This window comes from Rhincodon typus, chromosome 4 (genome assembly GCF_021869965.1).
Source record: "Rhincodon typus isolate 14 chromosome 4, sRhiTyp1.1, whole genome shotgun sequence".
Taxonomy (NCBI): Eukaryota; Metazoa; Chordata; class Chondrichthyes; order Orectolobiformes; family Rhincodontidae; genus Rhincodon; species Rhincodon typus.
The window spans coordinates 40728721-40754198 of record NC_063335.1 but is presented as its reverse complement, the minus strand read 5'-3'; the positions used below and the strand labels follow the sequence as shown (position 1 = coordinate 40754198).

At 39.6% G+C, this 25478-nt stretch overlaps 1 long non-coding RNA gene across 1 annotated transcript; it reads right to left on the bottom strand.

Moving 5' to 3' along the window:
• Positions 1 to 524: 524 nt before the first annotated feature.
• LOC125483008 lies at positions 525 to 5099 on the bottom strand. Its single transcript, XR_007262004.1, has 3 exons — positions 4923 to 5099; positions 4643 to 4777; positions 525 to 912 (listed from the first exon to the last, which is right to left on the bottom strand). It is a non-coding gene; the product is annotated as an uncharacterized LOC125483008 (long non-coding RNA).
• Positions 5100 to 25478: the final 20379 nt, after the last annotated feature.

Below are 25478 nucleotides of genomic sequence, written 5' to 3'. Positions count from 1 at the left end.
TGCTCCCTTCTCTTCATGCTATGACCCTTTCACTCTCAAACATCTGAGAAACTCAGTATTGAAAGGGACCAGAAATGGGAGGTATAAGACATGACGGAAGTTATATCAAGACAAAGACTCTGTATTTTCCTATTAATTCTCAACTGACCTGACACCAAACTTTCAAATACAAAAACTCCTTACTTAGCATCTCCTTTTATCCATTAAACGTATAACATTTCCATCTTACTCCATGTGCAATATTCCTCTTTTCCTTCCACATAAGTATGTAGGTATGATGGCTTAATATAACTCTCAATGTTTTATGTTTAATCTTTGCTTTATTGGAATTGATGAAAACTCCACTGCAGAGTATATGATTCAATAGAACTTATTTGATTAGTAAGAGGTTGAATGCACATTTCATAATGTTTCAGTGCATTCATTTTTTTTTAAAGATTGTGTTTAATTGTCACATTCAACAAACCAACTACTGAATAATATATAAGTCACAGAAAGTTTATATTTATATTAAGTTACAGGATTCCAAAAAGCAAAATGCACATTGTCAGGAGACAACTTGTTCCTAACTTTTCAAACTTTTTTTTTAAACTTACATGGTTTGTCTGTTGTTTTTTTTTAAATTGTCTCTTTACATTGTTTTTAACATGTTTCCCACAGCAACTAAGCATAGGAATGTCTAATTTCAATCTCTTTTCTTCCATTGTCCTCCCACCACATTCTCCATCAAATTGTTCATTTTCTGGTCATGTCAAGAAAGCCCTACCAATTGTACATTTTCAAGGTGCCTGCATCTATCCATTCAGCTTGAGTGGTGTAGACAGTGGATCTGGTTGGTGCACATCTGTTTATCACTGTTATTGGTGTGATCAGCCTCTTATCGCAGGGAGTCTATGATCTGGTTTGTGCCATCTGTTATGAGGCAGACAACATTGATAAGAGGTGGGTATGCTCTCCGAGGGGATTTCCTTCCTTTACAAGTTAAAGATATGAAAACAGAACTCTACAGAGATTTTAATTTTTTTTTCAAAAATGACTACTTTTAAACATTTGACTCATCTAAAGTAACAATTTATTTTAACTAACATTTCCATTTTACTACAGAAGCATGAATTATTTTTGTGCCCTTTGTCACTCGTTGGTGCACAAGTGCAAATCTGAGCTATCAAAGCATAACAACTCATGTAAAAGTTAATAGGATGGCAATTTTAAAATTAGAGAACATAGACATGAAATAGGCGCAGGATAATATATTCATTCTCTTATGTGTTACATGGGCCCTAAAATAAAATTTCAGTTATAGAGAAAAAGAGAAGTTGTCATTATTGCATCAAATCCTTGGGGACAACCTTCTTAGATTTTAAAAAGTAATTTCAACAGAGCTTTCAGTCTGTTTTGCAAAAAATGCCAACTTTGTAGACAACAACTGTCTAGCATAAATAGATCTCTCCTAAATCTTGTATAATACATGTGTGAGAGATCATTCTGCTAAGCAAAAGAATTAACCTTGCAAGGTAAAAGTGGAAATATCAAGAAAAAAAAAAGCAAAAGATTCACTTGCTCTTTTAAGTTCCTTCCCTTGCCCTTAAAGTGTCTCCCTTCACCTCTGCCTCTTCTCAATAGCCAGGTTTAAATAAGCAAATAAGGGAAGCATGTAGCTACTTTGACTACTTTTATTTCTTGTGCTGAAATGTTACCAGGAAGGAATTAATGAGACTGAGGCACAGGTAGTTTAAGTTGACTGCAACAAGAATGGATGGTTTCTTAGATCTGCACTGACTTTTCCTACAAGTTCAGGTGTTTTAATACAGTTGCGAAGGAGAAATTGTTTCCACTAACTTGTGTGTCAGTAACCAAAAGTCATATTTAAAATAACTGGCATAATAATTCTGGAGAAACAGCTTTTTTTATGTACAAGTTGCTATGATCAGGAAAGCACTAACTAAAACAGTGATATCACTGATTTGGCAGTTATTTTCAAACAGAATTTGTAAAAAAAATTCTAGCAGTCTGGAGAAACAGTAGTATCAGACTATCTTTCAGAGAGCAGCACATGCACGCTGGTCTGAATGACCTCCGTCTGTGCTGTATGACTCCATGTTTCTGTAAAGGAATTATACGATATTACCACTAGGCAAGAAACAGTGTAGTCTGTGATATTGCAATACTGAGTTGGCAAATGGCAGTTAACACTGTATTCATTATACAAACTTTACTGTTCCAAACAATGACCGCATGGCTAGTAAAAACATGTCACAGACAGTCTCAGCAATGTGTAAAACTTCCATTTTAGTGTTTTTTGGGTTGATGCAGAATGTGGAAATTGAATCAGTAGCACCAGTGAAATTCCTGACAGCTAAAGGATGGCCTGTGTTCGACAGGGTCTATTCACTCATAATCTGTTGAAGACACATATCTTTGATGTCACACAGTGTGAATTGTGGCATGGAGTATCTCTTCCCTCCCTGAATCAGAAGGTTATGGATTCAAGTTCCACTGCAGTACAGAGGGAGTAAAGATAAAAGGTAAAGTTGCCAGCATCTTACTAGACAGCCTGCTCAAGTAAATATAATGGGTCCCATAATATTGTTTTTAAGAATAAGTGAGCTCTCCACAGTATCCTTGCCAACATTTATCACTAAAAAAAACACTATTTCAGAAAAATCTGACAATTGAAACATTGCCACTTAGAGCTTGCTGGGGTAAACTGGCCGCCAACTTTCCTAAAATACAGAAGTGACTGCAGGGCAAAGAGTACATTGACTGGAACATCCTGAGATTGTAAAAGGTGCTTTATAAATGCATGTTTATGCCCACGTTTTAGAAAGTTCGTTTGGTCAAATACACCTTTTAGGTGATAATCTATCATTGCAGGCTGTTTAGAAACTATTTTTAACAGGGACCCTTAATGTGTGTGAAAGATAGGGGTCAAATTGCAAACCTTGGAGAACTTTTGAGTTTTGATTTTTTTTAATGAATGCAACCCAAAAAAATCTTTTAAACTTTAATGGAGCAGCCAAATTCGTGCTTTTTTTGCAGATTTTATAGACAAGTGCGGCTCTTGAAACTCTCTCCTGAAGTATTCACACTTCAATGCTGACGTCAAGGAAAACAAGATCTGCAGTGTGATTAAGCCTGGACTGCTTCAATATAGTGACGTGTCAAAATTATACCTCTGCTGTCTTTGTATGCAAGTGGTCCTTTGTTGGAGGGCTGAGGACATTTAAAATGTCACAAAGTTGGATTAACATGCTCAGAATTTCTTCTCAAGTGTCAATGCAACGCGCATTGTTACCTTTTGAATGCTAGATTATTGAGTGAATCCGTATCTCAAATTGCCTCCGTCTAAGTGACTAGATTGCTGAGATCCAGCTAGTCTCACTCTTAATGTTTTGTTTGCTCGGGAGACCACTAGTGGTTGATACCGAGATATGCTTCTTTCATGTCCACATGGTTCAGGTCCCGCCCCTCAGCCCTTTTCTGTTTACCGAATCTCAAATTGATGGCAGACACTCGTGCAGGCATCCCTCGGGCAAAGGTGCCTACGCACCCCCACAATACACAAAATAATACACAGAAACACATTTCCTGTCATCCCCGAGTTCGCATCCTGAAAGTGCCTAGCGCTGAACTAACCTTTAACTCGAAGCATTGTTTGAAGTGAGGGATAAAAGGAGGTGGGAGATATTGCAATTTATTGGAGGACTCTTTCAAAGAGCTAGCACCAGCACGACGGGCAGAGTGGCTTCCTTTCGTGCTCTATCGTCCTATGACAAAAGAGAAGTAGCTCACGGCTGTTCACCCGTTTAAGTCAATGTTGATGAAATGTGGTTAACGTTTGGATTGCTTGTTCGGGATGTACGTAATGGAAATGGTCTTCCTTATGGGAGTGGGACAATTTTTTAAAAAATGAAAATCTGGTCATTTTATATCCAGTTGACAGCCCATTAATCACATGAGACGCGTGTAACATCTTGAATGAATGCCAAGTGGGTTTGAATTAGAATGTGTACTTTGGCAGAGCCTGCCGCTCCCCAGACTTTTGAATTAGACCATTCAGATAGTTTTTCTCTTCCCTTCCTCCCCCTGACCACTTCTGCCAAGAGACAGCAAAATAGTCTCCCCTCTGACTGCTCGGTGGGTGTCGGTTGCATTAAGTAGCTGGGCAAACCAATGAAAATGATGGACAAGAATACAGAACAATATTCAGCCGACTGAAAAACGCCTTTAATTTGACACATCAATACCTATCGGTCATTACTGACAATGAATAGGAGCGCACAGAAAGGACCCTTCTGTGTGCAGACAGGACACCTCAGCAGATAACCGTACTTCTGCACTGTAGCAGCGAGAAAGACTGGGGAAACACCCTTACCGCCTATCAACATCCACGCCCCCCTACCCCACCCCAACATTTTAATTGTTAACCTTGCAAATTTATATTAAAATTTGCACATCTCACCCTCTCCCTCCAAACTCAAACGTTTTCCTTAATATTAGTCACTCGCATAAATGTAACAACCCACCCTTGTGAATCCCCAGCTCTCGATTTCACGTCACCAAATGAAAGGGAAACTCATGTCACAGTCTTAAAGAAAAGTAAGTCCTCAAACCGATAAGTTCAGTAGGAAAATGAGTTTACCTTCCTCTGCAGATTTCATGCTGCCTTGAAGATAGGGCGATGAGGGGAGACCCCCAAACACAAACCAAACTTTCTTTTTTGATGTTGTTCTTCTTCCTTTGCTTATTTCCAGGGATTCCGCAGCAAGGAACCGGTCTGTGAGAGATTGACAAAGCATTCAGTCAGTGGCATTCTGGTGCATTTCGCCTCTCCTGTTGCTTTCCAGGGGTGGGTTTTTTTTTTTGTTTTGCCAGTTTTGGGAACGGCAGTGATTTCCCCCACCCCGCCCCCCCAAACCCACCGCAACTGGAATGTGAGTTGTGGCTGTGGGGCTGGTGCTAATCGTGCTGCTGCTTGCTGCAGTGATGGACAGGAGTTTCCCTGGGCAGGAGCTGAGCTCTGTTGATGTGCAATGTGAGTGTGATGGAGAGCCGCCAGCAGCTGAGACTGTGTGTCAGACACACTCCCACTCACACAGACTGACACACTCCGGGAGGCTCGGGTTTTTTTTTCAGAAAAAGCTGGAAAACACCCCAGAGGCGCGTGCACGGCCCACGCCCCCACTTCCCATGCACGCGCACCGTGCCCGCGAACGTCGCGCGCTCTCTCCCCCTGGCGCACGGCCCCAAGCCTACGGCACACTCATGTCCAAAGGCGTGAGCACCGGGACCCGCGCGCGCGCACACACACACACACAGACACACAGCGCATTCCCTTCCTCCTGTGCGGGTGCACGGGATCTCCATCCTCCACGCGCGCGCGTGCACCCCTCACCCTTTCCCCAGTCTCTGCGACCGCGAGCTGCTGGTAAAAGCCCCCTGGCGGGGGGGGGTTGGTCCCGACCCTTCACTCACCGGCTCTGGACTAGGCTTGTGGGTGTGGGCAGTGGAGCCGCTCAAACCCCCCCACCCCACCCCCTCCGCGCCCACTTTGCCGCTCGCACTTAATCTTTCGATGCCCCAGCTGGCTCCTGGGGCTGGCACTGTTTGGTACCGCCCGCAAAGCGGCTGTCTGCTGCTGGAAGCTGAAATAAAAACTGCCACGCTACTACCTGTTACCTGACATAGCATCCAATCAGTAAAGGACAACTCTACTCCTTAATAATTATAGTAACGCTCGAACTGTTACATCCATGCTCATTATGTGCTGTCTGTGCAGCGAGACAAGGCAGCGCAAAACATATTACGAAGATACACAATATTTGTCATGATTTGAACATACATTCGTGGATTTCTTTAAAGGTCTATTATGGCTTAAAAATCAAGACACAAAAATATTGCACGTTACGAGGTTGAGAACATCTAAATCATTCTGTAAAGAAGGTGTTTTTGTAATGTTGAAAAGCAAATGCTGTATTTTCCTAACTAAGCAATTCAAAAAAGGTCTTGAATAAGCTGCAGTTAATAATCCTGAAATGAAATAGTGACGTTCAAAAAATTAAATCTTGAGAGATTTCACAGATAACCTTTTTTAAAAAAATTTAAGCTAGTTTTTCTGCTTGTTTCTCCCATGGGAACGAATCTGATCGCTATTGCCAGGTGTTTCACTACTGTCCTGTATGACAGTTTATTCTTACTTGTTCTCTATTGTGTTCTGGTCAATCATTGGAAGAGATTATCTGGCTCAATATTTTATTCCTGTTTGTGGGATCTTGCCAAGTGTGAATTAATTGTGGTGTTTCATATTTTCTAATAGTGTCTACACCTGAAGTCTTCTATTGGCAGTCAAACACTTTGTGACAACCTAAAATTGTGGATGAAACTGTATACATGAAAATTTGTTCTTTCCATCAGTGCAAATGCCTTGTTAAGTCTGCAGGTTGTGAACTAAATAGGTGTCAAACAGGTTGATTGAAGTGGTTCAAGATGTAATGGCCAACAAACACGTGCAGCGAGATAGAAGGTCACTGCACAGCACTACATACATGTGCAGCACTTCACAGGTTCCCCAAGAGCTCAGGGCACAAAGCATCTGATTTTGTGACTCAGTAGTTCCTGCATTTTCAGGGTGTACAGCAGGAGCCATTATGTGGTTGCTGCTGGTTAGAAGGGCCAGAAAAACTTTCGAAATTTGAAATTGGTGATTATGTGGAGACCAGCAGGGATTCTATGACCAACAGTCAGCTGAAGAGTAAATTATAATGAAACTAATGTTTGGAGGTGGGCCCCTTTGTAATATTGTATTAAAATTGTTCTAGACATAGTTGGATTGTGTTTAAAATTTAGGTAACAGACTTGTGCTTCTATAACTGAGACTTAAGCATTACAAAAGTAACCAAATTGGAAACAGATTGGTTACTTATAGAAAAATTAATAGGAAATAATTTTATTAAGAGATTCAGATGATATTGGCATTAGACTGCTAAAACATCTATAAAACTGGTTCATGTCAAATAGCATTAAGTCACTGAGAACACATAATATAGATTCTTGCAAAACAAAGGAAAAGTACTGGATGCTGGAAACATGAAATAAAAATGGAAAATGCTCAACAGTTCAGGCAAGATCTGTGGAGAGAGAAATATCAGTTCTGATGAAAGATTATTGACCTGAAACATTCCTGTTTCTCTCACTGCCGTGAATTACAGTCGCGAATGAAGCAAATACACACTCTCCGATTCTAATTTCTGACTTAACAGTTGCTGATTCACTCTTCAAACAGTCGTCTTTTTCAAATGGTAGAACAATTGCTTTGTCTTCATCCTTTTCAAGCACTTTTTTAAATAAACACATAGGAAACTGTGATTCACTGTAAGAATTATAATAACATCACAGTAACATCACAAAACAGCTTCAAATTTTTTGTTTGACACAGAATAAATGGATTTAAATCAATTTTATGAGTGAAAAAGTCCTTGAAATATAACTTATAAGGATTGTATACTAATTTTTTAACATACTGTGATCATAACTTATGGTTATTCAATTAGTCTCATTTCGCTGGCTGTGATATATATTCTGTACTTTATGTATTGAAAACAGTTCTCTGAAATGTAAAGCAAAACAACATTAAAATTGCAAGTCAAATTAATTGTTGTAATATCATAGGATTTGGTAACATTAAAACTCATCAGAATGCTGGCAGACTCAAAGTCATTTACCAAATAGGAATACAATTGCCCCCACATATGAAAAGTAATGCAGTTGGTGTTTTTGAAAGGCATAATACATTTTAAAATGTATCACACAATATTATTGAACTGTTCATACTTCATTTAAAAAGCTTACAATGACTTCCAATAGCTTGTGCATTTTTCAACAAGTAACACCACCCTAAGTATCTTACATTTTTATTTAGAAGCTGATGCTTTCTTTTGTTTTCCACTGCTTGAAATATGTTGGCAAGACTGTGTGCTTCTTGATAAATTTAGTATTCCCTCAAATCCCCATCAGACAAATTCATTTTTTTAAGTCCTCTGGCATTAAATTGATATGGACTGGATACTTGGAGTGATTGCAAAGCAGTAGTCTCATTGGATTCAAATGATGTCATAAGCCTTCATGATTTATAAGCATCAGCTGAAATTTGAGATGAGATTACAATCTAAAATCACTCGAGGGTGTCAAAAGTAACACATATCCATAAAGTTCATGGAGGTTGTTCAACTCAATCATATTTTATTTTGTTAGCATAAACTGTAATAGGGGACACGTGTGGTTGATTCATGACAGTTAGGACATAACTACCGCAATTGAATCAAGCAATGACCCTCAAAGGGAAATTGGGACACAACATGGTCAGAATACAGAAAATAAATAATAGCTGAGAAAGGATAGGGAAAGGTATCTGGAGGACTCCAAATAATACACATATTGTAAACGTTGATTTAAGTAGATTATAGCAATTAAAACCCTAACAGTGTGCTGTAGCATGAACATGTGCCAATGATACATTCTTCATTTTAAATTTCCAGCTTTATTATACACATAATTTCACACTATTTACAATTCCGATGACGTTCCAGTTTGAATTTCCATTTTTCATAACTGCTACTATCACACCACTGAACTTTTCTGTGATGTCTACATCATGACTACACAAAAGAAAGTTTTGAGCAATGAGATACCAGCTGATTAAGAAGAAATTGTTTGATGAAGCAATGATAAATTCCATTATATTGAAGCATAATAATCTTATGTTTAGTGTAACTATTTAATGTGTACTGTTTATTGCTTTCTGGCATTTAAAAACAGATTCTCACATTAAAAAAACTATAAAATGAATGATCCTTCCATGAGACTTTATATGCATCAAATACAGTAACCTGCAATGTCTGTCATGCACTTGCAAAACCAGCAGCTTGCATTTTGTTAAAGCTTAAATATCAATAAATATTCTAAGGCATTTCTCATAAGAAAAAGACATAGTCTGACAATTACATAACAAACAAACAATTGATTTTAGGATGGTGTTATTCCCTCCCAATCTTACAGTTTCTACTACTAGAAAGGATTAGATTTGCAGACACTGAGAAATACTAACATCTCCAAGTTCCCCTCTGTGAAATATAACATCAATACTTGAAAATATATCCGTGCTCCTTCCTAACCATTGAATCAGTTTCCTGAAACTTTCTAACCAATAGCACCTTTGGAATACCTTCACCACATATCCTGGAGTAGCTTTCTTTCCCCATGACATTTTTTGCAGAATTCACACTTTAATTTTGAAGTCTTGTGAAACATGTATGTACATTTTAAGAAATATTTTTCACAACATCCCAAGTGCTTCAGATACAAGGAAGTATTTCTGGAGAAACATAATGCAGGTGAGTATTAAAGCCCAATTCACACAGAGCAAGCTCCCACAAACAGCAATGAGATAAATTATCTTCTTTTTAGCTGAGAGCTAAATTTAGGGAAGGATGTTAGGGATACCTCTATTACTCTTCTTCATAAAGTGGAATTTTTTACATTCACATTCATCTCAGAGCAAAGGCAGGCTTTGATGTAACATTATATGCAAAAGACAACAAACATCTCTAACAACACTGCACTCTCTCAGTACTTCGCTGAAGACTCTATCTAGATTGTGTGGTCAAGTCCCTGGAAAGGTATTTGAACCTGCAATTTACTGATCTATTGATGAGTGTGCTACCACCCAGTCAAGACTGACACTTATGAAAGGTGTTGTTAGTAGATCACTAATATTCTAATCAAATGCAATTGTAGGTGGCTTGTGAGCACAATGGAATCTGAGTCATTAATTACTACAGTTTAACGAGTAACGACACTAAAATAAATAACTGCAGATGCTGGAAATCTGAGACAAAGACAGAAATTGCTGAAGAAACTCAGCAGGTTTGGCAGCATCTGTGGAGAGAAAGCAGAGTTAACATTTTGAGTCCAGTGACCCTCCTTCCGTTCTGTTTTTGTACCAACAGAGACTAAATTGAGCCAATGGCATGCCATGCCCTCATGAATTGCACCACTTCTAACTGAAGGCAAACGTCTGTTTAATAACACCCAATACTTCAACTATAATATTATGTTGACATCCATTTTAATTGTGATCGTATGCATATTTCAATTATAAAAACCTGAAGATTCCTTTCACATAGTGTAGCTATTCCAATATTATCAATACTTGAACTAACATACTTTTCATTGATCATTATCAATTGTCTATTATTTACACTCTTTTATGCCAAAGTACTCCTAAATGTTGAGAGATTGCCAGTCATGCAGAATTGAGCATTCTTCAATGTAGAGCACTCCTCATTCCCTGCAACCTGCCTATAAATTATGATTAAGAACTTGCAAGGCAAAAACCCTGGTGGGTGAAAAAAGGTTTAGCTTCACACATGATGCCTCACAGTTGGCTAGTCGACCCACACTCAGTGCCAAGGTTCGCTCACAGAGACTTGGTAGAAGTACCCAAAGGGTACCCATGTAATCTATAAACAGGAAGACAGTGGAGAAACTTGGCAAAATAAATAGTAACCACATCCATAGAATTGAGAACCTTGCTGAAGTTTGAGGATGAGAACTACGCAGAATTGTTTATGACAGGAAAGTCGTGGAACTGAAAGGAAATTGTGTCCTGACCTCCTGTCAGGAACAGGAATTAATCATATGATGAGAAAAAAAAATGGATGTACTGGTACATCATTGTCCAAAGTGAATTAGACATAAAATCTCTCAGGCCTGTAACATCAGGCATTGTTCAATTATTTTATTGTAGCTGGGCGTAGCCTTTGGGGAAGGTAGGCCATGAAAAAAGAAGGGGACCTTTTCCATAACTATTTCAGTTTCTGTAACAACAACTCATATTTATGTGGCACCTTTAATAAGAAAATATTTCTAGACTTGCGTGCACAATGCACCACCAGCAAGGACACCACTTCACGGCTGGTCAAGATGTGAAGGTACAAAGAATTGAACTGTCCAACTGATGATGTCACCCCTGTCCTCAATTAAACTACAGCATCCTTCCAGCCATTTATAGACAACTTTGCAGGAGTCAACTTTCATGAGATCTGTTGCTACAAATGAGCAGGTAACTGAACGAGGCAGTTCCAAAAATGTAATTTGTGTGTTGTGAATAGCACTGAACAAGTGGCAGTTTTTTTTTAGTTGCTCATCTCCAGTTCCTTTGATTGTGCTGGGGCCTCTCCCTTCAATGATCATTGATGAGGTTCCGTCTTTATGATCTCTGACAGGGAATTTCAAAATTCTAACCAATTGCAATAAAGACCAGCAGTAAAATAAAATGCATTTCTGTAAGACTTCTCTTGTTCACTTATAGGATGTCAGCATTGCTGGTTAGGCCAGCAGTTATTGCCCATTCCTAATTGCCCAAAGGAGAGTTAAGAGTCGGTGATTTTGCTGTGGGTGTGGAGCCAGACAAGGTAAAGATGACAGGTTTCCTGCTGTAAAAGGCATTAGTGATTCAGATTGTTTCTTTTTAACGACAATCAACAATGGCTACATGGTCATCATCAGGCTGGCTTTTATATTTTATTCCAGATATTTATTGAATTCAAACCCATGCACCAACGCCTGCAGAACTTTAGACTACAGTTTTGTAATGTAAGAAATGCAGCAGTTAATTTGTGGATAGCAAGGTCCCATAAAGAGCAATGTGATAATGATATGATTGTCTTTGTTAGTTATATTAGTTGTGGGACAAATACTAGCTGGTATTCCATGGAGAACTCCTCTGATTTTCTTTCATAGATGCCATAGGATTGTTTGTGGAAAAAATGCATTCCTGATGCATCTAAGCATCTTGGCAATCAAGCTTCCATTCCTTCCAAAATGCCCAGCACAGGCAGTTCAGAGTGGGAGAAATTCCTGGCTAACTGTTACTGACAACATGCCTCACCAGCACTTCAGTATATGGCAGTTATCTCTCATGAAAAAGGGAAGAAGAGGCAGAAAGAAGGAAGATGAAATTCTCTAACATCCCATCCTTAAATGGAAATCCCTTCATAACCTCACCCATCCATATCTCTGTAATCTCTTTCAACACCACCAAGTTCTAAGGTAGCTCCTTTCCTCTTTTCTGGCCTCTTGAGTATCCCTGATTTTATTCACTCCACTAGTGGTAGTTGTGCATTTAGCCAACTGGACCCTAAGTTCTGGAATTCCCTCACTAAACCGTTTTTTTCCTTTGAAAAGACCCTTTAAAAGCCACTGCTGACCATTTCTAATTGTCAACCCCGATATTGCCTTTTGTGGCTTAATGACAAATTCTGTTTTATAATGTTATCGTGAAATGCATTGAGACATTTTATTATGTTAACAGTGCTACATAATAGAATTTGCTTCTCAAGGATTTACACAGTTACAGCTGGAGATTGAGTAAAATCCCAGTTAAGCCCCTTGAAAATGAATCTCATTTTCATCAAAACAGGATGGTGTGCGAGGTGATAGTCATCCTACTGACATGTCCCATAGACATATCTATACAAGTTAAGATCACAAGGACAAAGGCACTGAGAGTTTTTATTTTAAACTTTGGTGGAAGCACAACACGATACTATAAATGCAGTCATTCATGTTGTTTACTAATATATGGCTTAATGGAAGAAGGAGTTAATACATGACATAAATGGTCATTAGCAGGATATCACATATTTATAAATCATCCAATAGCTCTAGTCTCAACTTCCTTCAATTATCTGTTTCAATGCCACTGAGCCATCTGTAAGGGAAAAATTCAAAGTTGCAGCATTTTATGAAGCTGTTTCTGCCATTAATCGAGCAGGGTTAAAGAATGGGAACAAAGCCGAAAATGGGGCATTAGCCATCTAGCTGCGCCTTGGCTTTGACAGCAAGTTAGTGTTCAAGGAGATGCATTCCTGAGGTTCCATGATTTCTAGAATCTCTACACTGTGGAAGCAGACTATTCAGTCCACACTGATCCTCCAAAAAGCATCCCACACAGACCCACTCCTGTGCCCTATCCCTGTAACCCAGCATTTCCATGGCTAAACCACCTAGCCTGCACATCTTTGGACTGTGGTAGGAAACTGGAGTGCCCAGTGGAAATCTGTGCAGACACTGGGAGAAGGTGCAAACTGCACACAGACAGTCACCCAAGGCTAGAATTGAACCTGGGTCCCTGGTGCTGTGAGGCAGTGGTGCTAACCAGTGAGCCACCATGCCACCTCTAAGTGTAAGACTATTGGATTTTGAATTCATCTAATTATAGAACCTAATAAATCAATATGAGGTCATTTGGCCCATCATGCCCATGCCAATACTTCGCAAAGCTATCAGTATTTGTCCCACTCCTTCCTTGCTGCTTTGCTATTTCCTCCCCTTTGAATATTTGACAGATTTTCTTTTGAGGATTATCCTTCAGTTTTGTCCCACCTCCCTCTCAGACAAGGCATTTTAGGTCAGAACAACTGAACAAAATTTCTCACCTCATCCGTGGCTCTCTTCTCAAATGCCTTAAAGCTGTGACCTTCAATTATCGACACTCCTGCTTGTGCAAACAGTTTCTCCTCAGCTGATGCAGAAAATCATTTCATGATTTTGATTTTGACTAACTCCATTGTATGCTCTGTTAACGTTCACTACTATAAGAATAATCCCAGCTTTTTGAGACTCTCCATATAACTGAACTTTCTTGTCCTTGGAATCATGCTAGGAAATCATCTCTACACTTTCCCTAATGTCCTAACATTCTTATCAGTGTCTGTGTATTGCCCAACTGAGTTGCATCTATCCCAAACTCTTTGAGGCAGGTTCTCTAGCTCATGTTCAATTCCCAAAATGTATGGAGGTAAGGGACTTCTGAAGAATGTATTCCCACTACAGATTCCATAAAGATCTGTGACCAGTTGGACCATAACCCTACACATTCTTCCACTTCTTCGTCAGTCATCTCTTCTATTCTTTCATTAATGTTCAGATTGAACTTTAGGGAACTACCTTCAATTCTGTTAGAAATTACGTATGACTTGAATACATGGTCATGTGACAACAGACAATAAATTTGATGGTTATTAATGAGCAAGATAATATTTCACCACTTAAAGCAACTCAATTATTAAATACATTATCCATACTGTTGTCAAAGCCTTAACATATTGCCTGCATTATTAATGTAAACCTATCACCTTTAAATAACATTGTATTCTAGAGTCTTGCTGGCGAGGTGGGGAGGAATCTAGGAGACAGAAGGCGCTTTTCCTTTCCTTTCTCTCTCTCTTCCTTCCTGTCAGCAAAATGACGGAATCCCCAGTCTGTTTCCTCCTGTTTAATCCTGTTGCCTTGGACACTGTGGCATTTTTCCCAACTGCAAGGGAGTTTTCTGCACCACCAATTCCCCAGTGTCTGAGAGCACAAGGCTGTTTGTGATTGCTTTAGCGAGGCTCCAGATGTTGCTGCTGCTGTAGCATGTACAAACTGGACAGCAAAATCCACAGACAATAGTACCAGGGTTCTGGAGGATTTACTTTTGGTTGCTACCAAAATGTTGGCTGCTTCTGAGCGAGGTTATTCTTCCATCGCAAATGGTTAGCGCTGATTTCTTCAGTAGGAATGTGTGGATGAGTTATTTTTGGCATTAAACCCCTTCCCCAATAAAACAACACAACAAAACACACTTTTATTTGCTTTTTTATAAATAAAATTGTAACCAGTCATTTATGTTATTTTTAAACAGTTTATGTCTGAAAAATCACTTAGTAAACTTTACTTTGGAAACTCTCCAGTACCTTTTCAAATGAATATATGACACAATTAGAAAAATGTACCAATTTTATACGTATATGGCTGGTATTTGTTGTATATTGTGGTATTTACACTGTGCCTAATTTCCTAAAAGTGACAAGGTGACAAGATTGAACTGAAATATAATTGTGCAATGAAAGGATACTGTTAGCAACATAGTCTGCTGTTAATCATGACCTTAATGTGAAAATAATAGTTTCAGAGGCAGCAGCAGTTTGCAATGTGTCATTCTTCAAGACGTATTTTGAGTGAGAGTCCCTGGAGAAGTCAGGGTCTTATATATTCATGCAGTACTTCCTCTCTTGTACACAATGAACACTATTAGAAGCAGCTTTAACTGTAAAGTTGTGTGCTTGAATGTCTGTGCATATGAGAGTCAACTGCTGTCTCAGCTCATCTGTTTCTAAAGCCGTCATCCATGCCTTTTTTATCTAATTAATTCCTGGCCAGCCCCTATCACCTCCGACATCCATAAGCTGAAGGTCATCCAAAATTCAACCACTCATATCCTAATTCACATCAAGTCTTATTTAATGGTCATCCCAGTGCTCACTTGCCCAGTGTCCTCCAATAATATTTCAATTTAAGAATTCTCATTCTCATTAGCAAATTTCTTCATGACTGTACCCTCTCCCTGCCTCTAATCGCCACCATGCCCACAACCCTCCAAGATCTCTGTATTCTTTCAATTCTGGCTTTTTCATACCTCCAATTTTAATCACTCCACCATGAGTGGTCATGCCTTGATCTGCCTGGGCGTGGAGCTCTGAAATCCCTTTCCTAAACATGGCCTGCTTCTCTTCCTCCATTAAGACCTTCTTCAAATTGTGTTTTGCTAAATAGTTCTTTCTTAGGATCTGGGTGTCACTGGAGAAGCTAGCATTTGCCTTGATATGAGTGACTTGCTAGGCCATTCAAGAGGACAGTAAAGAGCCAGTGCGTTGGTAGTCATATGTAAACCCACAACAGCTAAGGACAGCAGATTTCCTTCCCCTTAGTTACCCATGTGAGATTTTACAGAAATTGATCATTGTCTTATAGCACCATTGCTGAGACTAGCTTTCAATTTTCAATTTTTTTATTACCCAATTAATTGATTAAGAAATTAGGTGTGAGGCTTGAATCCATTGTCCCAGAACATTAATCCAGTATTCTTGGTTATTTGTCCAGTGGCATTACCTCTGCACCATCTCACCATTTATTTGGCCAATAATATTTTATACACGGGCTCAGTGTCAAATTTTGTTATAAAGGCTCCAGCTGGGGACTTTTTACTATGTTGAAGGTGCTCATAAACACAAGTTTCGGTGTGTGGGTATGTGATTTGCATAGATCTCAATGTGTGTGCTTGGATATGCATGGAAGAGATTGGCAACTCAAAGAAAGGGGCATTTATATATTGTATATATTATATATATTGTATATATTATATATTTATATATTGTAGCTATCAACCTGAGAACAGTAGCTACAATATGGGTCACTGTCAATGCCTTGTTTATAGTGTCTGTGCAAAATTTAAATTCTAGATGCCAGAAGAGAGTGCTACTGTTACTCATGCAATTAACTCAGTCTTGGGGCTTAATTTTTACTTGTTGATCGAATCTATTCAAGGTTCAGTAGGACAGATTCGTGATGAGCAGGGGACTGAATGGTCATGGAGTTCAGACAAGAAAGTGGAGTTGATGACACAATTCGATCAGCCATGATTTTATTGAATGGTTGGAGTGGCTGACTCCTGCTCCTTATGATCTTATGACTGGAGATCATAGACAGAGAAAAAAGGAAGGAACTTCACAACAGATACTACAGCTATGGACTGTTGTTATACTACACCTGAACCCAAACCCAACATCATCTTAGCCTGTTTCTATAGATTCAAGCTACAACTTAACTTCAGGATTATTGTACTACTTCCATTCTTTCAAAACCAACTGATTAGGATTGAAAAAATATTGCAAATATAGCCTTAGCCTTAGCCTTTCCCTTCAGATTTGCCATTTAACATTCACCACTCAATGTGTTGCCTTGTTGTCTGATTTGCTGAATTGGCATATATATATATTCCCAGCATTATACTTTCCAATGTTGAGACCCTTTTAAACTGGTTAATCAACTCTTCTTGCATATGTTTTAACTCTTTGTTATTGTTCCTCTTCCCCTGTCAATTCTTTATTGCTTGATGTTCCTTGATTTGAAGGTGAAAAAATATAAAGATTTTTTTGCACTTCTTTTTTTGATTGGGAAGTTCTGGTGTTGGAGATGGGCACCTTGTGGGTTTGTAAGTGCATTGCTTGCTTCTTTTTAAGGGAAATTTATGCTAATCAATGTTTCCGATTAAGTGTTGTGTTATAGCTCACAGCAGATGTGCGATATACCTTTAAGAAACACACTTTTGAAGTTATCACCATACCATGGCACATGACCTGATGGTATTAACCACTCAGTCTCCATCTTACTGAACTTTGTACTTCTCAGTACGACACGCTGAAGGAAGCATGATACAGTACATTCAAATAGCTTAGCTTGAGCCCAGACATGCAAGTGTCTGTGATTGTAATATAGATATGTAGATATTAGGAGCTGTAATAATAAGTCAAAAAATACTTAGGTACTTTGTGACCCAAGTCCTGTCCTTATATTATGGAAGCTAATGTAAATATCACAGCAAGATAATGGCAGATAATCAGTATATCTCAGCACATTTCACAACCGTAACTGCTTATGAAAAATTCTCACTGTAAGTTAGCCTTGGATCATAAAGCATTTGGACAGCCAGCAGAATACTTTTACCTGAGTACAGATCTCCAACTTAAATAGCTGGGAGATAGATCTACCTTCTCTCTACTTAATGATCAAGATTTATCATGCTAGAAATCCTATATCTCTTTTACAAAATTAAAAATAAAGTTTCAGCTTTACTCCTGACATAAAAATTAAGACACAGTAGTCAAAAGGCTTCTTACAGTTTTAAAACTAATATCAAAAGTCAAAGGATACTATCAGTTTATCTACAGTGCTTGGAGACTGTAGAAATATTTGCAAAAAGGTCAAGAAGAAACCATCTGATCAGAAGAACCAATCCAACAAATCTTGGGAACAAAGACTACCAAAGTGTTTTTTTTCCAGCTTTCCCTCAACCTATCAATTTTATTTCCCTGGTTTATGTATGTCTGTCTCTGTATGCAAGGATAAGTTTATTAGGGGTTTAAAATTTTAATCTGTGAAATTTACTTAATTTAGTTTAATTGTTATACCTATAGCTAAGGACCTGTAATAAATAAATAATGATTTCTTGTTAAGTACAGAAACCTGGTTCATGTTTTCTATTCACATAAGTCCAAAAATTAGTAGTTTGGGGATATTGCGTATTTCCCTTTTAAATCTTTAATTTTTGTGACAGTTCTTGGAATAATGAAGCTTGATTTCCAATGTACTGCCTCAGTGAGTCAGTGATGAGTCTCTTTATTCATTGCAAGTTCTCTTTAGTGGCTGAAACCTGCTATCCAGGCCTTTATCTCAAAGGCATGGACGCAGACTCTGCAAAACTCCTTAAAGAGACCATAACCTTGAAAAATAATTGTAAAAAACAGAAGCAAAATAAAGAAAACAACAATAGGATGTAACAGTAAACCAAGTAAAAATAAGAATAACCAATCCCTACACTCAATGAAACAAAAGGCCATGGACCATCAATAAGAAATGGATGCAAGCAATTGACTATGAATTGGGCGAGGAGTGACATCTTCACTAAACTACTGCTGCTTAAACATCATATGTAGCTTTCCTTTGCTGATCAAACTATAAATGATCCCGTGAATAGATCTCTTATTATATTACTTGGTATGGTCAATTTCACAGAATAAATACATCCAGACTCTCTGTGGACGATAAAAATGATTCAGAGAAGATCCAGAGAGTACTTGGGGAACAGCTCAAAGTACAAATCAACTTCAGGATTAACAGGCTCCAACTCATGTTGTGCAGATGCAGACTCCAAGAGTCTATTGATGACTTTGTCACCAGATGCTGCAACAAAGGAAATGAGTGTGATTTCCCTGGAGAAGAACCCGCTGAAAGTCGAATCTAGTTGGTAATGCCTGATCAAAGCCTGCTTGAAAGATCTTCTGGACTAGAAAAGTACCCAGACCTTTGAAACTTGCTGGAAGATGGACACCAGCATGGTGTCATTGTGACAGGCCAACATCAATTACCTGCTTTGGGTGTGGACACTTTTACTGTGGTCAGCACAATGCATCGGACCAGTAGGATCTGACCGAGATGTCTCACCCACCCAGAGTTTGTCTGCTGTTTCTTCACATCGGCAGAAAAGTGCACCAAGGACATTGGGTACATGCGCAGAAAATATGACTTCATAGCCAAACCAGATGCTGGTGACCAACAAGGTGGTAGAACACCATAACACCAGCAGCATTGAAATTCGTCCAAATATACATAACCATATCAACAAAATGAATAGCCAGCAAACTGAAAAGCAACCAGTGGAAGATGACTAAGCCTTTCATACGGCCAACCACACAAACATTGTCAATGATGTAAGATGAGCAGACCATCAGTATTGTATGTCCCCAAAAGGCAGATTGACACATCCTGAAAGCCAAAATTGATACAGGAGTTAGTGCCAATATATTATCACTATGCATCGTAAAAGACATTTACCCCAACAAGTGGTGGTCCATGATACAACCTACAAAATACCTGACTTGCAACATATACCGGATAATCAACTTTGTGCAATGGCACAATCACACTGAGATGCAAGTTCAGTCTGGATTCCAAAATCTTTTACATGGTAGACACCTGTGGTCCAACAATGGCAGGACTATCAGTATGCACAGTTCTTAGCATAGAAACTATTCATGAGATTCAAACCACACCCACAGTGGTAAGAAATGACATTCCTTCAAAAAGACAGGAAGATGAAACAGATACACGTGCTGGGAGCAGATAGAAAAGAATTACAACTATGCACAGGACAGAGAGGGAAAGTTAGAAATCCCATAACAAGTTCCTGACACCAGCATGGCTTTCTAAGATATGCAATCAGCCCAGGTAATATGAAGTCATTACCGATCATGGTGCCACATTACGAAGGAACAGAAGCCAGCTCAGAGCAATGTATGATCCTCCCATCATACACACAGAGGGTGAGGAAGTAAACTGTGACAACAATTACAGTGTGATGATGCTGAGTGACAGCACCCAGCAGCAAGACAACCAAGAATAACACATACCTCCCCAGATGGGTTTATGAGCAGGATAAATGATCTAACCTCCAAAACATTGTATCGAAGTTTGAACAATTGATTTTGTTTTTGCTGTTTTTACATGTCTGTATAATAGTTGAATTAACATGTGCCCATGTACAATGATGTATATATGTTTGGGATTTCTTTTCGTTTGGAAAAAAAGATGTGGCATTAAGTCTCACGATAGATATCTGATATACCTTTAATCTCTGTTCATTCTAAGCTGTGCAGTACACGGCTGCTCCAAGGTTCCATACATGGCAACCAGCATCAGCCTATCTGAAAGTCTCTGCCACACATGGACCTTAAAGACCTGTGCAGCTGGAAGGAAAGTTAAAGGGAACACTGCTCATTATGTCATCACTGCATCATGGCATGTGACCTAAACATTGACTCCAGACACCATGAAGTCTTAAGATATCAGCTTGAATATGGGAAGGAAACCACTTCCTGATTAACACATACTGCCTGCCTTCAGCTGATGGTTCAGTACTCCTCAATGTTGAACAACACTTGGAGGAAGCACTGAGAGTAGCAAGTGGGAGACTTCAATGTTCATCACCAGGAGTAGATTGACTCCATCACGACTGACTGATCTGGTCACCAAAGGACTAGCTACTAAATAAAATCCGAAAGGCCTGCAGATGCTGTAAATCAGAAACATAAACAGAACTCAGGAAGGGTCACCGGAGCTGAAACGTTAACTTTGATTTTTTCTTCACAGATACTGGCAGACCTGCTGAGCTTTTCCAGCAACTTCTGTTTTTGTTCCTAAATAGCTATTAGACTGGGTCTGAGGGAAACAGCAGGAGGGAAAAATATACTTGACCCATTATAAATGAATATGCCTTTTCCAGATGCATCTGTCCACTAAAGTTATGGTAAGAGTGATGACTGCACAATCCTTGTGAAAAAGAAGTCCAATCTTCACATTGAGGACACCCAACATTATGTTGTGTAGCACCATGACTGTGTTAAATGGGATAAACTTCGAATAAATTTAGAAACTCAAGACTGGACATACATGATGTGCTGTGGGCCATTGACAGCAGCAGAATCGTACTCCAACACAATTTACAACTCATGACCCAACATATCTCTCACTCAGCCATAACAAATCAAGCCAGGAACAACCCTGGTTCAACGGAGAGTGCAGGAAGGCATGATAGGGGCAGCATTGGGCACATCTAAAAATGAAGTGTCAACTGGTGAAGCCATAAAAAATGACCAATTGCATGTCAAACAACATAAGCAGCAAGTAATAGATAGAGATAAGTTATCCCACAACCAATGGATCAGATTTAAGCTCTGTAGTTTTGCCACATCCGGTCATGAATTAAACAACACACTGAAGGAGGAGGGACCTTGACAAATTTCCCCATCTTCAACGATGGGAGAGTCCAGCACATCAATGCAAAAGATAAGGCTGAAGCTTTTGCAGCAATCTTGAGCCAAAAGTGCCAAATGGATGATCCATCTTGGCCTCTTCCAGAGGTTCCCAACATCACAACGCTTATCTCCGGCAATGTTCCTTCAAAGTTAATTTGTGACAGATGCATTGACTTGTGGTTCCACAAGCTGCTGCTGTACACAGGACTTGGAAATCCATACAAAACCAGGAAGAATTAGAGACAATGTGGTTCTTCACCTCACTCCACATAAAAGCAAGTAATAGTTAGAGGCATTGGATACTGCAAAGCCTATGGACAACGTTATGGCAATAGTGTTGAAGACTTGTGCTCCAGGACCAGTCTTACTCCAAGCCCAAGCTGTTCTTGTATAGCAATACTACTGGAATCTACCTGACAATGTGGAAAATTGGCCAGGTATGTCCAGTACACAAAAAGCAGGACAAATCCAACCTGGCCAATTACTGCCCCATCGATCTACTCTCAACCGTCAGCAAAGTGATGGAAGGTGTTATCAACAGTGCTATCAAGCAGCACCTGCTCAGTGACACCCTGTTTGGGTTCCACCAGGAACTCAGCTCCTGGCTTCATACAGCATTGCTTCAAACATGGAGAAAAGACTTGAATTCCAGAGGTGACTGTGCTTGCCACCAAGGAAGCATCAAGGAGCCCTAAAAAAAAACTAGAGTCAATGGGAGTCAGGGGGAAAACTATCCACTGGTTGGAGGCATATTGTGCACAAAGGAAGATAGTTGTGGTTGTTGGAGGTCGGTCATCTCATCTCCAGGACATCACTGTAGGAAATCCTCGGGGTAATGTCCTGGGCCCAACCATCATCAGTTGCTTCATTAATGGCCTTCCTATGGACCTGATGGATTGCATCCTAGAATGTTAAAGGAAGTAGCTACAGAGATTGAAAGGAAAAATGATACATCAAATAAGGATTCGTGCTAAGGCAGAGGATTGGGCAAGTTGCAAAATCCAAAAAAAATTATCAAAAAGATAATAGAGTAAGAAAATACTCTTAAGTGTGAACTAGTATGTAATATAAAAATGGAAGGTTTGGAGGGGATTTGAGGAAACATTTTTCACCCAGAGGGTGGTGGGAATCTGGAATTCACTGCCTGAGAAGGTAGTTGAGGTGGGAAACCTCATAACCTTTAAAAAGTTTAGGATGAGCACTTAAAATGTCATAACACTCAAGGCTATGGGTTAAGTACCGGAAAGGGAGACCAGTGTAGATTTAGAGTCTTTTCTTTTGTCAGGGCAGATGTGATGGACGAAAGGATCTCTTTTGTACTGTATGATTCTGCCAAATGCATTTATGGATACTGCAGAGTCCTGGAGCCGAGTTGACAGATAGACTCAAGGATCCTGTTCTTTCCTGGCAGCGCTGAGCTACTGGCATTAATGCTGTTGAAGCATAATTGCAGCATAGGGCATGTACATTAGATTCTGACAGAGATAAACTCACAACAGCTGCTCGTTATCGTAGATGTGACGGCGTAGTTAAAGAGAGACTATTCAAAATGAAAAGATCAGCACTAAACATGTTGAAAATGTTAATAGCGAAGCATTTGGGGCCCAAATCTTCTGATCTGGGTCAGAATCCTTAAAAATTGGCCACTTAGCTCTGAAGCAGTTATTCAGGTGAACTTCTCAGACAGGGCAGTGAAATCCAAGGGGGGTCCTTGCAACCAGCAGCAGAATGGATTAGCTCTGAAAGCCCCCTTCCGCTCTTTCAGTAGTAGGCCCTATCTTATGTGGCTTCAATATTCTTAAAATGGGGTCTGGGAAGTCAAAAGTGTCTCAGATCCAGGGGTTCTTGTGGGATTGCGCCAAATCTGGGTGGGGGGTTACTAGTGGTATTTGGCTATGTTGGCTCTGTAGGAAGTCAGGAAAGGAGTCAGGTCTGGGGAGTTTGGGGGTTGAGTTAGGATGGTCATGGAATATCTGAAGGAAATCAAGACAGGAATGTCAGGTTCATGGGATATCAGCAAGGTGGAATGCTGGGCCTGCAGTGTTAGTAGAGGGGGGTTGGGGGTGGAATGATGCTGACTCTGAAAAGGGAAAATTGTTGGTCAGGTCTGGAAGCTGTGTAGATAGTCAGGGTGTTGTAAAGGTCCATAGGATGTTTCCTTTATTCCTTCATGGAATGTTGGCATCACTGGCTGGAGCAGCATTTATTACCTATTCCCAGTTGCCCTTGACAAGATCATGGTGAGCTGTTTTCTTGAACCGCTGCAGCAGTCCGTGTGCTGTATGTAGACCCACGTTTCTGTTAGAAGGGATTTTTTTTTAGGATTTTGACCCAGTAACAGTGAAGGCATGGTGATATATTTCCAAGTCAGGATGGTGTGGCTTGGAGAAGAACTCACAGGTGGTAGTGTACCCATGTATCTGTTGCCCTTGTCTTTGTAGATGGGAGCTATTGTGGGTTTGGAAGTTGCTGTTTAACAGTCTTGCTGAATTTCTGCAGTATATCTTGCAGATAGTACACACTGCTACTTCTGAGCATTGATGGGAGAAGAACTGAATGTTTATAGATGGTACCAATCAAGCAGGCTGCTTTATCCTGGATGATCCTTGAGCTGTTAGAGCTGCACTCATCCAGGCAAGTGGGGAATATTCCATCGCACACCTGACTTGTGGCTTGTAGATGATGGACAGGCTTTGCAAAGTCAGGAATTGTGTCACTTGCGACAGGATTTCTAACCTCTGACCTGCTTTTGGAACCAAAGTATTTGTATGACTAGTCCAGTTCAGTTTCTGGTCAATGGTAACCCCCTGAATGTTGACAGAGGGGGGATTCAGTGATTGTAATGCCATTGAATGTCAAGGGGCAATGGTTAAATTCTCCCCTGTTAGACCTAATAATTTCCTTGCACTTGTGTGGCGCAATTCTCACTTCTTACATAAAACTTGGATATTGTCCAAGGGAGGAGTCACAAATGATGAACATGATGCAGGCTTCAGTGAACATTTACTCTTCTGACCTTATGATGAAGGGAAGGTCATTGATGAAACAGCTGAATATAGTTGGGCCTAGCACATTCCCCTGAGGAACTCCTGCAGAGATGTCCCATACCTGAAATGACTGACCTCACAACCACAATCATCTTCCTAAGTCGAAGGTTGTGGGGCTGGGTCAGTTTTATTGTTAACCAAGAGATAGGGAAAGTTTTCATTATTCTATTTTTTTCTTGGCTAACTATTCAGTTCAAACCCTATCAAGTCTTGAACTCTAACCCAGAGGCTTCCAGAAACCAATAATTGCTCATCAGAAATTTCAACATCCCCAGAATCATGGTCCCAACCATGTGACACTCATCTACAGTGCTGCAATGACTGTCTTCTTATCGTAAGATTTGGACCCATATATTTCCAGCATCCTTGAAAATTTAAATTTAACATTTGTTGAAGCTTCACAATTGCTGCTCCCTTCCAGTTTTAACCAATAGCTTTGAATGGATTAGTGCAAGAAAAGATGCAAAGGGAGATTTTAATTGTGCGCATCTATCTCGAAGAATGATAGTCAACAGCACCACCTAGTGCCACCATACCACATCTACTTGTTCTTAATTGTTCAGTTTTGGACAAGTTTCTCTCAGTTCCTGAAGACTGAACCTTTATCTTTTGTATATTTCCCAACATGACAAAATAACAGTTCGTGCCTCTTTAAGATTTACATTGCAAAGTAAAATCATCCCAACATCTTGAGATAAATTTAAATTATTTATTCTCAATGAGAGGGTTGCTCATCTGTGAGCAATATAAAATATACAAATATTGTTTGCAGCCACCGTGCGGTCAGAATTGTTTGTCTGTATGTGTGGGGAGGAACGGGTGAATAAAGCAGCAAAATGAAAGCATGCTTCAGAAACTTTATGAGGTTACTAACTTGCTCGCTAAAGAGTTAAGAAAAAAAATTACTTCAAACTGATCGCTCGTTTTTAACAAGATACTTGACAAGAATCTTGCTGGTTTA